At 53.7% G+C, this 11614-nt stretch overlaps 1 pseudogene; it reads left to right on the top strand.

The window, feature by feature from the left end:
* The first annotated feature begins 1098 nt into the window (after positions 1-1098).
* On the top strand, positions 1099-6958 carry LOC144120289 (uncharacterized; annotated as a pseudogene).
* The last annotated feature ends 4656 nt before the right edge of the window (positions 6959-11614 follow it).

Below are 11614 nucleotides of genomic sequence, written 5' to 3'. Positions count from 1 at the left end.
GTGCACTGTAGGTGCAAAGATTTTTCTGAATTATTACCCCTCTCAAGTGTTACCTAGCACGCGCCGCCGCGGTGGCTGAGTGGTTATGGTGCTCGGCTGCCGGCCCGAAAGACGCGGGTTCGATCCCGGCCGCGGCGGTTGAATTTCGATGGAGGCGAAATTCTAGAGGCCCGTGTACTGTGCGATGTCATTGCACCTTAAAGAACCCAAGGTGGTCGAAATTTCCGGAGGCCTTCACTACGTCGTCTCCCATAACCTTAGTCGCTTTGGGACGTTCAACCCTCTAAACCATAAACCATTACCTTGCACGCGTTGCATGGTATTTGTGAATCACTTTGTATGTGCTCGTACAAGTGATAGTGCAATCATTTGTATCGTCTCTTCGCTGTATAAACTTTGTTTTGTTTTGTGAACCTTTGGCTCCAACCCATTCTCTGGCTTGTGACCGGCGAAAGCTGGGCACCAAACGGCCAACCCCTTGTCACTTGGTAGCTGGTCTCTGGCTGAGTTTGCCACGCCAAGTCGAGGGCATCTCCTCTGTGACCGAGGCCGCTACCCCCACACGCTCTAAGGGTGTCTGCGAGCGCACGCTAAAGTGCGCGAAGTGGTGACATTTTCTGGCGTCCGCGACAGGACGTTTGGTGCTTTGTGAGCGCAGAGAACGGAGAAAAGAGTCGGAAGGAGTTTACGAAGAGGTCGTAAACGAGTGTTAACAGCAGAGCGATATTGTGAGGTGCCGCGCGGAAGCGGTTATTGAGGTTCACCGTGTAGAGGTAGTGTTTGTCTTGATAAATTAAGTATCCGAAATGAGCTTGAAGGAGATGAGATTGGCACCCAGATGGGGATGTCCGGGGCTGAACTACGGAAATGGGTGAACCAGGAGAGAGAGAAGGCTGAAAAGGAGACACAGAGGGCTCGAGAAGAAGCCGAAAAGGAGAGAGGGTTGAAAAAGAAAGACAGAAGGCTCGAGAAGAAGCTGAGAAAGAACGAGAGAGAGAATTCGAGCGAGAAAAACAACTGCTGGCTATTAAGCTTGAGCTCCAACGTGCTGCGAACCACTCAGCGGAAGTTTATAGCACTAGAGAAGAAGGCAGCGGCATGCGGATAGATGCCAGCAGATTACTTCCCAGATTTGATGAAAAAAGGGACGATCTCGACGCGTTCCTCAGGCGATTCGAAGGGATCGCGGGAAGTCAGAATTGGTCAGACAGTGAATGTGCTACCATTCTTAGCACCTGTCTCAGCGGGTAGGCTCTGAGCGTATTCGGGAGACTTTCTCCGGATGATGCTGCAAGCTACAGCAAGGTAAAGGCCGCCTTGCTTAAGCGTTTCCGACTCACCACTGAACGATTCCGAGATAAATTCAGAACAGGGAAGCCCACAGATGGCGAAACGGCAACCCAGTATGCGGCAAGATTAAAGGGACACTGAGGAGAACCCTATCAAAATTTTTTTGTTAGCAATATCTGATAGTTCGGCATTTCATGGCTTTGTTGACGCTTGTCCGGGAGCGAAATATGCATTTATTTCAAAGAAATTTGGATTCGAAGTTGAAAAACTTTTTTCCCGCCGCTCCGATTCAAACTCTAGAACTCTTATGACGACACGGAGAACTCTTATGACGACACAGAACGGAGTGACGTGAAACGTGACGTAAACGGAGACTCCGTGATTTCTGGCGGCTAGCGGTGCGGTCTAGCAGCTGCCGAAATGAAACCTACCGCCGCCGCGCGTTGAAGGCATCTATCGGGGGTCGCCACCGTCGCTTCGTTTACGTTTGCACCGGCGTCTTGCCAGCGTTACGATGGATCCCGTTCCCGAACCCGACGACGTAGTTCTCGCAAAAACTCTGGCCTGCATTTCAGCGACCTCAGCCCCACAGAGCGTGCGATGCTTTTGAGGGAGCACGGTTAGGTTAGGCGCCGGCGGGTGGTTTCCCCCTTCCTGAGAGAGCAGCCGTTGCAAACTAAATATCATAACCCCAGTGCGGGGAGTCGCAAGGGGCCAGGACAAGGTCGGCGCCTTGCGCCCATCGGAGGCTGACCGGGGCTTTGGGGCCAACGGATTGTGACTCCTTGAACGGCGCGGTTGCACGGCGCAGCAGGTGGCGTCGAGGTCTCCCACGGTAGCAAGGGCCAAGTTATTTTTTATATTTTGCCACAAAAAAAACAAATGGGTGCTCGAGGGCGGTCGCGTTTAAAGTCGGCGGCTTGAAACCAAATCCGGTGCACGACGCTTCAACGGTTTCCGCTAGATCCAACGGGTCCACTGGATCTGGCTCTCTCGCTAACTTGCATGTACAGTACTCACGGATTGAAATAGGACATTCGGAGCGCGTGGCCGTCGCTTCATGGAGCGCCGCCCGTAGACGCTCATGGAACCAAGGTGGTGCATTGTGGTATGGCGCGAGAGGGAGAACATCTACAAAGCAGAATTGTTCCTTCCAGTAGCCAATGAGCCGGCCTGTGGTTTACCACATGCCTGCGTGGCACTGCAAGGCTAGCGCTCCGAATGTCCTATTTCAATCCGTGAGTACTGTACCTTCAGATATCTACTGTGAATGGATTAAAATAGCCGAGCTCGAAAAGAACAGCTCCGCCCAACTGCCGCAGCTATTGAATATAACGCGCGCCTCGCCGCGGAGCCAAATCAGTCTGGCCGGGCCGGCGGCGGCTGGCGCACTCGGCGCGAAATAGATACATGCTCCAATCGCCCCGCCAGTGCGGTCAGAGTGCGCCGAAGCCGCCGAACGCGTCGGCGGTCAGGCGCAGTTAGAGTATAGAGGGTCTCGCTTTGACCGACGTGACTTCGCCGTGCAGCGCGCGCGCGCGCCTCGCCGCAGCATGAACGCGCCTTAACAGAGCCTGCGCTTAACCGCTAACCAACGTATTCAGCGGCGGCATCCATGGGAGCCACTGAAACCTCCCGCCCACTCACTGAATAAAAGAAAAGTCTGGTGCCGAGGTTCGGAATCGAACCAGGACCTTCGGCGTATGAGGCGGAAACGCTACCGCTCCGCCACGACGGCTCAAGTTGCAGCCATCAATAAAGGCGCATCTAGTGAATGCACTCTTCTGATGCAGAAATCTCCGCGCTTTCGCTAGGTATATCCTGGCCTAACAGAACTAGGCCATCAGCAATTTTTCTGAACTGCCTTGTACCTTCTCTCCCGTCCCTAATAAACGATTTCCGTTAAGTAGTTTAATGTTGACTGGCACAGCCGGGAATGTTTCGCCGGACAAGCGTGCGAATACACAAGTGCTGCCTTGTACGATCACCGACCATCGTGCCATCATAGCTTTTCATCGACCGTGGCGATCATCTGACAAGCCTTAACTGGCTCCTTCAAAGCCTAACTAGCACTTGAAGCGGCACTTGGAGTTCCTCTGCTATTCGGCGCTTGTAAATCGAAGCGCGTCAAAAACAAAACCACGGGGCACGCAAAGCACATAGACGCGAAGCGCCATAAAAAATCGAAACTCTCCTGGCCGCCTGTGGCGCCGCCAAGCATCCGTTTTCTTTGCTTCCAACATTCAGGTTGTCTTTTGCCTGCCTTCCTTGTGTGATAAAAGTGCACTATTGGTTTTTAAACAAAACTTACTACAATATTGTTCTGCGCAACCTACCTTTGTCAGCCTCAGAGATTCGCGACACTAAGTAGGATGGAAAATTCCTCCAAGGTGGCGTCTTTTGTCCTATGGCGTCACCACGCTTGTACTCGCGAGATTGGCCTGTGGTGGCGATACCTGTATTTTCGTTCTTGCTATTTTCTACCTTACAAGAGCTTTGTTTTCAGTAAGAGCGGCGTTTTTGTGATCAGGAGCTGGTATTCTATCGATACAAGCCAACATCAATTTCTCCTCAGTGTGCCTTTAAGCCACTACTTTGATCGGTGGATGGAACTTTCAGGAATTGCACAGGAATACAGTGAACTTCGCGAGCTACTCATCAAGGAACATTTCCTGAGTAGCTGTCACCCGAGCTTGTCGCTGTACCTGAAGGAAAGAAGAGCCAAGACTCTCTCCGAAATGCTAGATCTTGCCGACCAATTTCTTGAAGCTCAAGGAGGAACGAATCTGGCCAAGATTAAGATTACGAATTCGGAGAGCGCGGGGAAAACCGACAGCCGGGATGCCCGATTTAGCCCAAAGGCTCCACCAAAGTGCTGCCTGCGCAACAAGTCAGGCCATCACGCGTCTAATTGCCGCAACAGCGCTACGAACAGTAGCCCAATAGCTTGTTTTAAGTGCGGCCAGAGGGGACACAGGGCCGCGGTTTGTCCGAACCCAAGCAAGCCCATTCCCCAGGTATCGTGCGGACGGGCCTCCTCAGATGACCACCTGGAGGAAGAAGATGAAAATGGCTTCGTAGAACTGAAGAACGGCAAGAAGGTACCAGTCGTGAACGCCGTTGTGAACGCGCTACCGGAAGCCAAAATGAACAGAATGCCGGTCCTGAAAGGGAAGGTAGGAGAAAAAACAATTACAGTGTTGCGAGACACGAGAAGCAGCGCTGTAATAATAAGAAGAAAATGAGAGAGAGACAAGGATCTCACTGGAACGAAGAGCCTTGTGCGGCTAGTGGACGGCTCGTTTCAGCGCTTGCCGGAAGCTGAAGTTCATGTGCGGACTCCCTGCTACAGCGGGAAACTAACTGCACTGTGCATGGAGCGCCCCATATACAACCTCATATTGGGCAACGTAAAGGGGGCAAAATTTGCAAAGGGCTCCGAAAGGAGCCATGAGACGGAGAAATCCGAATCCTGCTCTTCGGAACAGGGCAGTGATCGCCAAGCGAAAAGGAAGTGGCGAAGAAGGCGCGAGAGTGCTAGCTCAAGCAAAGGAGCAGTGAAGCAGACAGTCAAGCACGAAGAACGGAAGAGTCCCGCGGAGGAACATTCCGAGGAAGAAAAAACGTTTCCGCTGCAAAGGACACGCACTGCAGTAGAAAGATGTGCGAAGCCGAAAGAAAGGCCGCCGAATGGTCACAAGGAAGCATCGAAACGCGAAAGAAAGACAGCTCAAGAGGACAAGGTGTCTGAAACTCCGGCTAGCCTTAGCTTAGCGCAGGTTGTAGACATGTTCATCGTGTTGTTGTGCACATTATTTCAGCTGCCTTTCGATCACCCAGGAAATTTTTGGAATGTGACCAAGAGGGTATTAACACCGGTCAATATTCTGAGCCTGTGTGTTTTGACGCAGGTGAGCTGGAATCCGTCCATTGCCTTGTTTGTGTGCATACCTATACGCACAATTCTTACCCGAGTCGGCAAGTTTATCTGGAGGGTTTGGGTGGGGCGAAACAGAAGCCCAGGTTGACCGAGAAAAAGACCCGCGAGTCGAAGAGAGTCTTGCGAACTGTGAAGGTCCACACGCGCGCATTACGGAAGCGCAAGTAGGAAATGTATCTGGAAGTATAGGCGCAAGCATGCCTTGAACCTGAATGCTCCCTGTTTGTGTTGTGTTAATTTGTTGCCGAGTTGCGGCATGTATTGAAGTCAATCCTGACGGTTGTCGAGTGTTGTGTGCTTGCAGATATCATTGTATTGATGTGTGTATTCTGGCATTCGCCATATAGATTGTGAGCGCAAGAATGTTCGCACGATCTTTGTGCTTAGTGAATATTGTTGAACAATATTCTTAAAGGAAGGGGCAGTGTCACAAAATTCGGGGCATGTTCGAAACAAACCGGCGAAACAAAAAAACAGCGGGGAAGAACCCCCGGGAGCACACAGTGCTTTTCACTCAGCTCGGCGTCGGGGCGCCAAAGTAAACATAGACACGCGCGGCGTTGATTCTTCTCGAATGTTGGAGAAGTTTTTACTTTTTGTTGACGGAAAGGGGGTAACCTTTCGCGTCAAAGGATACCCTCCCCACCCCCTCCCTTCTCCCACCCCCATCTTCTACTTGGCGGGCACGGCGCGCGTCTGGTTTGAGACGTATGAGGAAGAACTTACCTCTTGGGACACCTGCAAGCAGAAGCTCCGCGACTTATTTGGCAAGCCAATTGGACGCAAGCTCGCCGCTAAAAAATACCTCGCTTCTCGAGATCAGTCATCGACCGAGTCTTACATCTCTTAGATCCAGGACGTCCTCGCTCTTTGCCGAAAGGTAGACAGCGCCATGTCAGAGACCAACAAGGTGGGCCACACCCTCAAGGGGATCGCCGACGACGCTTTTAACTTGCTCCTCTGCAAAGACTGCGCAACGGTAAGACTGTCCTTCAGGTATGCCGGCAGTTTGAGCAACCCAAGCACCGCCGCATTGCTCCCTGTTTCGACCGCCTTCCGAACACGGCGGCGACATCTTCCTGCGAAGGCCTGCCAACACTGCAACAGCCGTCCCATCCTGCCAACTTAACCAGCATTGTGCGGAGGGAACTGGAGGCTATGACTCCCATCGACTTCACCCCTCAGCCGCCTGACGCTACGATTGCTCTGATCCAGGCCGTTGTTCGCCAGGAGTTCGCGAACGTGGGTCTCAATTGTGGCCTACCCTCTGCGTCGCCCTGTACACCAACCAGCGCTCCATTGATTGCCGCTGGTTCACCGACTCCGAGCATCCCACCGCGTTATCGCTACCGGAATCCTGTGGACTGGAGATCCTCAGACGACCGGCCTATCTGCTTCACCTGCTCGCGTGTCGGACACATTTCCCGCCACTGCCGCTGCCGTTGGTTTTCCCCACCTCACTCTAACTTTAATTATGATTATCGTATGGACTACGGACCTCGTTCTGATTACGATCGTCGTGCTGAATATGGACCGCGCCAGATGTCTCCTCGTCCCGAGTTTTCACACGCCAACCACACTCCGAACCCACGCAGGTACAGCCGCTCACCTTCATCTCAGATCCGTCGCTCCCGTTCGCCGCAACTTCAACGCCCGTCCACTCCGCCCTTACCTGGCTCTCATTTGGAAAACTAACCAATGCAGCTCCTGGAGGTGACGCTGCATTGACGACCCGGCCCGAAAATCCTCTCCTGACCCCCGCTCCTCGCCGCAACCTTCTCGATATCTGCGTGGACGGTGCACCAGTTAAGGCTCTGATTGACACTGGCGCTCAAATTTCCGTCTTGAGTTCTTCCTTTCGCCGTCGTTTGAAGAAGGTGGTGACACCAGCCGTTTCCTCAGCCGTTCGTGTCGCCGACGGCGCTGCTGCTGCCGTCGTTGGAATGTGCACTGCGCGTGTTTGCATTGCCGGGCGTACTACAGCCGTCCTGTTTACTGTGCTCGACCACTGCCCCCACGATGTGATCCTCGGCATCGACTTTTTAACAACCCGCGCGGCGCTAATTGATTGCTCCACTGGCCTTCTTCGTTTGGATCTGCCGCTCTGCTCTGAAAGCGCCAATTCCAAGCCGTCCCGCTTACGTGCCGCTGAATTTACTCGCCTGCCGCGCGATTCTGCAGTCTATATTCCAATGTTCCCGGTTCCCCCCGTTCCTGATGGTGCCTACGTCACTTACCCAATCAGGGACGTTGTCCTTCAGCGAAATGCCATCCTTCCACACACCGTCCTGACCGTCATCGGTAACCGCACCTACCTTCCGATTCTCAACTTCAGCCTCTCTACTCAAGTTTTACCCTGTGGAATCGCACTCGCTGAACTATTTCCTTTGGCCGAATGCACAGTTTCTGCCCTCGCAGCTGAGCCTCAGACTGGTCTCCCTGATCCCCGCCCGGCAGCTTCACGTCCGGACCTTATTTCTGCGATGATCGCGGCGGATTTGCCACCTGACCACGCCAGCGCGCTCACCACCCTGTTAGTTTCCTACAGTGACGTCTTCGATTTTGGGAATCGCCCTCTCGGCCAAACTACCGTCGTGACCCATCACATAAATACGGGCGATGCCAGGCCCATACACAGAAGGCCCTATCGTGTCTCCCTTCCTGAGCGCCACGTCATTCAGACGGAGGTGGACAAGATGCTGGCGAACAACATTATCGAGCCTTCTAGCAGTCTGTGGGCATCCCCTGTTGTGTAGGTTAAAAAGAAAGATGGCAGTTGGCGCTTCTGTGTCGACTATCACCATCTTAATCAAATAACAAAAAAGATGTCTATCCTCTTCCGAGAATTGATGACGCCCTCGACTGCCTGCACGGCACCAGCTATTTTTCTTCTATAGATCTCCGTTCCGGCTACCGGCAAATTGCTGTTGACGAACGGGATCGTGAGAAGACAGCCTTTCTCACCCCCGATGGCCTGTACCAATTCAAGGTCATGCCTTTTGGCCTCTGCAACGCTCCTGCCACCTGTGAGCGTATGATGGACTCGCTCCTGCGTGGATTCAAATGGACGACGTGATTGTGCAACCTGGATGACGTAGTAGTTTTCTCCCCCACTTTCGAAAGCCACCTACACCGTCTTTCTACTATCCTTTCCGTCTTCCGCCTCGCCGGCCTCCAACTCAACTCCAAGAAGTGCAGCTTTGGCCTGCGCCCAATCAAGGTCCTCGGGCACTTGGCCGATGCTTCTGGCGTCAAGCCCGACCCTGACAAAGTTCGTGCCGTCCGCGAGTTTCCCACCCCCCGTTCCTCGAGCGATGTGCGCAGTTTCCTCGGGCTCTGCTCGTATTTCCGCCGGTTTATCCCGAACTTCGCCTACAAGGCCCGTCCCCTTACTTCCCTCCTGAAGAAAAATATGCCTTTCTCCTGGGGCCTTGACCAAGCTAGCGCTTTCACCGCACTTGTTGCGGCTCTCACTGCTCCACCTGTGCTGGCCCATTTCCATCCTTGTGCGCCTACGGAACTTCGCACCGGCGCCAGTGGCCATGGTATTGGGGCAATCCTTGCGCAGCGCCAGCACGACCACTATCGTGTCATTGCTTACGCCAGCCGCCTGATATCTCTCATTGTAACTATTCCATCACTGAGCGGGAGAGCCTTGCACTTGTTTGGGCGTTAACAAAATTCCGCCCTTATTTGTTTGGGCGGCCCTTCTGCGTCGTTACGGACCACCATGCCTTGTGTTGGCTCTCCTCTCTTAAAGACCCCACAGGCCGACTGGGTCGCTGGGCCTTGCGCTTGCAGGAATACAAATTCACTATTGTTTACAAGTCTGGCCAGTTGCACCAAGACGCTGACTGTTTGTACCGCCAACCTGTCGATCCTCCTGATTCCATACAACCATGATACCGACGATTGTGTTTTGTCCATCTCGGACTTTCTGCACATCGGCGACGAGCAGCGCCGTGATCCATCTCTGCGCCCTATAATCGACCGCCTCCGAAGCGGCACTTCCGATCCTGATCTGAGCCTGTTCGTGCTGCAGCACGATATTCTCTACCGTCGCAATATGCACCCTGATGGCGCCGACCTCTCGCTCGTCGTCCCGACGCATCTCCGCCCCACGGTCCTTGCCCAGCTTCATGACGCACCTAATGAAGGGCACCTCGGCGTGTCCCGCACGTACGATAGTGTGCGCCGGCGGTTCTGGCCTGGCCTTTACCGCTCTGTCCGCGGTTACGTTGCTGCCTGTGATCAATGTCAGCGCCGGAAAACGCCCCCGCCCCCGCCTAGTGGCCGCTTCAGCGCATCGACATTCCGACTGAGCAATTTTTCCGAGTTGGTCTCGATCTGCTCGGGCCTTTTCCCACATCAACTTCCGGGAACAAGTGGATTGCCGTTGCGACCGATTACACTACCCGGAACGCTATCACGCGTGCTATCCCGACCATCTGTGTCTCTGATGTCGCCGACTTTCTCCTCCATGACGTCGTCTTGCTTCATGGCGCTCCACGTCAGCTGCTTACAGACAGAGGCCTCTGCTTTGTTTCTAAAGTGGTCCACGACCTTCTCCGCTTCTGCTCCACCCGTCACAAGTTCACCACGGCCTACCATCCCCAAACTAACGGCCTTACTGAGCGATTTCACCGCACCGTGACGGACATGCTGTCTATGTATGTCTCCGACCACCATCGTGACTGGGACGTCGGTTTACCCTTCGTGACGTTCGCCTACAATTCCTCACGCCATGATACCACCGGATACACCCCCTTCTACCTGCTTTTTGGCCGGGACCCGTTGCTACCCTTTGAGAGCTTACTGCGTTTTGACCCTTCTACTAGCAGTTATGCTTGTGACGCCATTGCCCGTGATGACGCCGCCCGACAAATCGCTAGGGATCGTCTCCACGCTTCTCAGACCGCTCAAAAACGTCATTACGACCTTCATCATCGTGACGTCCATTACCCTCTCGGCTCCCTGGTATTCATCTGGCTCCCTTGTACGCCGTGTGGGACTGTGTGAAAAGCTCCTGCCTCGTTACGTCGGTCCTTACCGCGCCTTGACGCAACTGAGCGATGTGACCTATGAACTCACGCCGCTGCACCTCCACTCTCCTTCCCTGGCCCCCTCCACACAGCTTGTGCACGTCGCCCGTCTTAAACCCTACCACACTCACCCACCCTCCAGGCCTCCCCGGGTCTGTGCCTTATCCCGCGGGGTGGGCGGGGGGGGGGGTAGTTACGGTACGGAGTAGCCATGCGAAGACGACGTTGTTGTGTCGCTGAGTAGTCGACGAAGACACTGCCGCTAGTGCTTGTGTGCTTACTAAGGAGAAGAAGAAGTGCTTGTGTGACCCGTTTCATGGTGTGTCTTCTGTGTACGGCGTACCGTTTCTGCTGCTCAACTAACCTCGTAATAATATGCTGTGACGGTGCCAACATTTATATATATATCAAATTTTTCCCGATTTTCAACTATGATTCTCTATCTCGGTTTCTGTTTAAAAACTAGATTGCTCGTAACCCAGTGGGCAGGTTGTGATGACGTGACACGGTCACGTGACCTCTCTGAAGTAATCATATTGCCGCGAAGCTTGCTTTTTGTCTGGAACCTGCTGCTCTCGCTCGCGGGGCGAACTTTTGGCTCAGTCACCCCCCGGCGCTGCTTCGCTTGGGGGATCTTCTTATCGCGGCAGGCACGCCGCATTATCAATTTTCTGGGACGCGAGACGCGACCAGAGTTATCTCGATTTTTCCTAGCCTCGCGCAAGTGTGCCTACTATGTTCTGGAACTTTCCTTGCCGCCTTTAAAATCGAGCACGGCTAAGAGCGGCGCGCATTCTGTTAGTCGACGACCGCCGAGCACGTTCGCTGCTATCGCCGCCGCTGAGTTTTCAGAGCTGTTCTTAGTGGGCGTAAGCCAGCCTATTAAAGTATTCCCTTACGAGCTGCTCTGTGCCTTCCTCAAGACCGGACCCCAGTCGGTGCTACGTGACCCCGGCGGAGTTCCCGTCACCACCTCGTGACAATATCTTAAGTGCCACCTCCACGGTGGACAGGCTGCTCAAAGCCCGGTGGCCAAGATGCCACCTTCCACGGCGGACAGGTTGCGCTGTATCCAATGCCCAGTTTGCAACCTACCACGGTGGACAGGTTGGGATGTCGTCAAAAGATCACTTGAGCTCTGTCAACCAATCAGCGAATTTCATGACACCGATAAAGGCCCGGCTTCTAGGGTGACAGCTTTAATGTTAACGCATTGATATACTAAGTTCGCTCAGGCCGGCCATGTGCGCAATCACAGATGTCTCATCTGCAGGAAACTTTAGACCCCCCTCGGTGGCTCAGTGGTTAGGGCGCTCGACTACTGATCCGGAGTTCCCGGGTT

This window comes from Amblyomma americanum, chromosome 2 (assembly GCF_052857255.1).
Source record: "Amblyomma americanum isolate KBUSLIRL-KWMA chromosome 2, ASM5285725v1, whole genome shotgun sequence".
NCBI classification, from domain to species: domain Eukaryota; kingdom Metazoa; phylum Arthropoda; class Arachnida; order Ixodida; family Ixodidae; genus Amblyomma; species Amblyomma americanum.
Note: the sequence above shows the minus strand (reverse complement) of the source record. Positions and strands in the feature narration are given on the sequence as shown.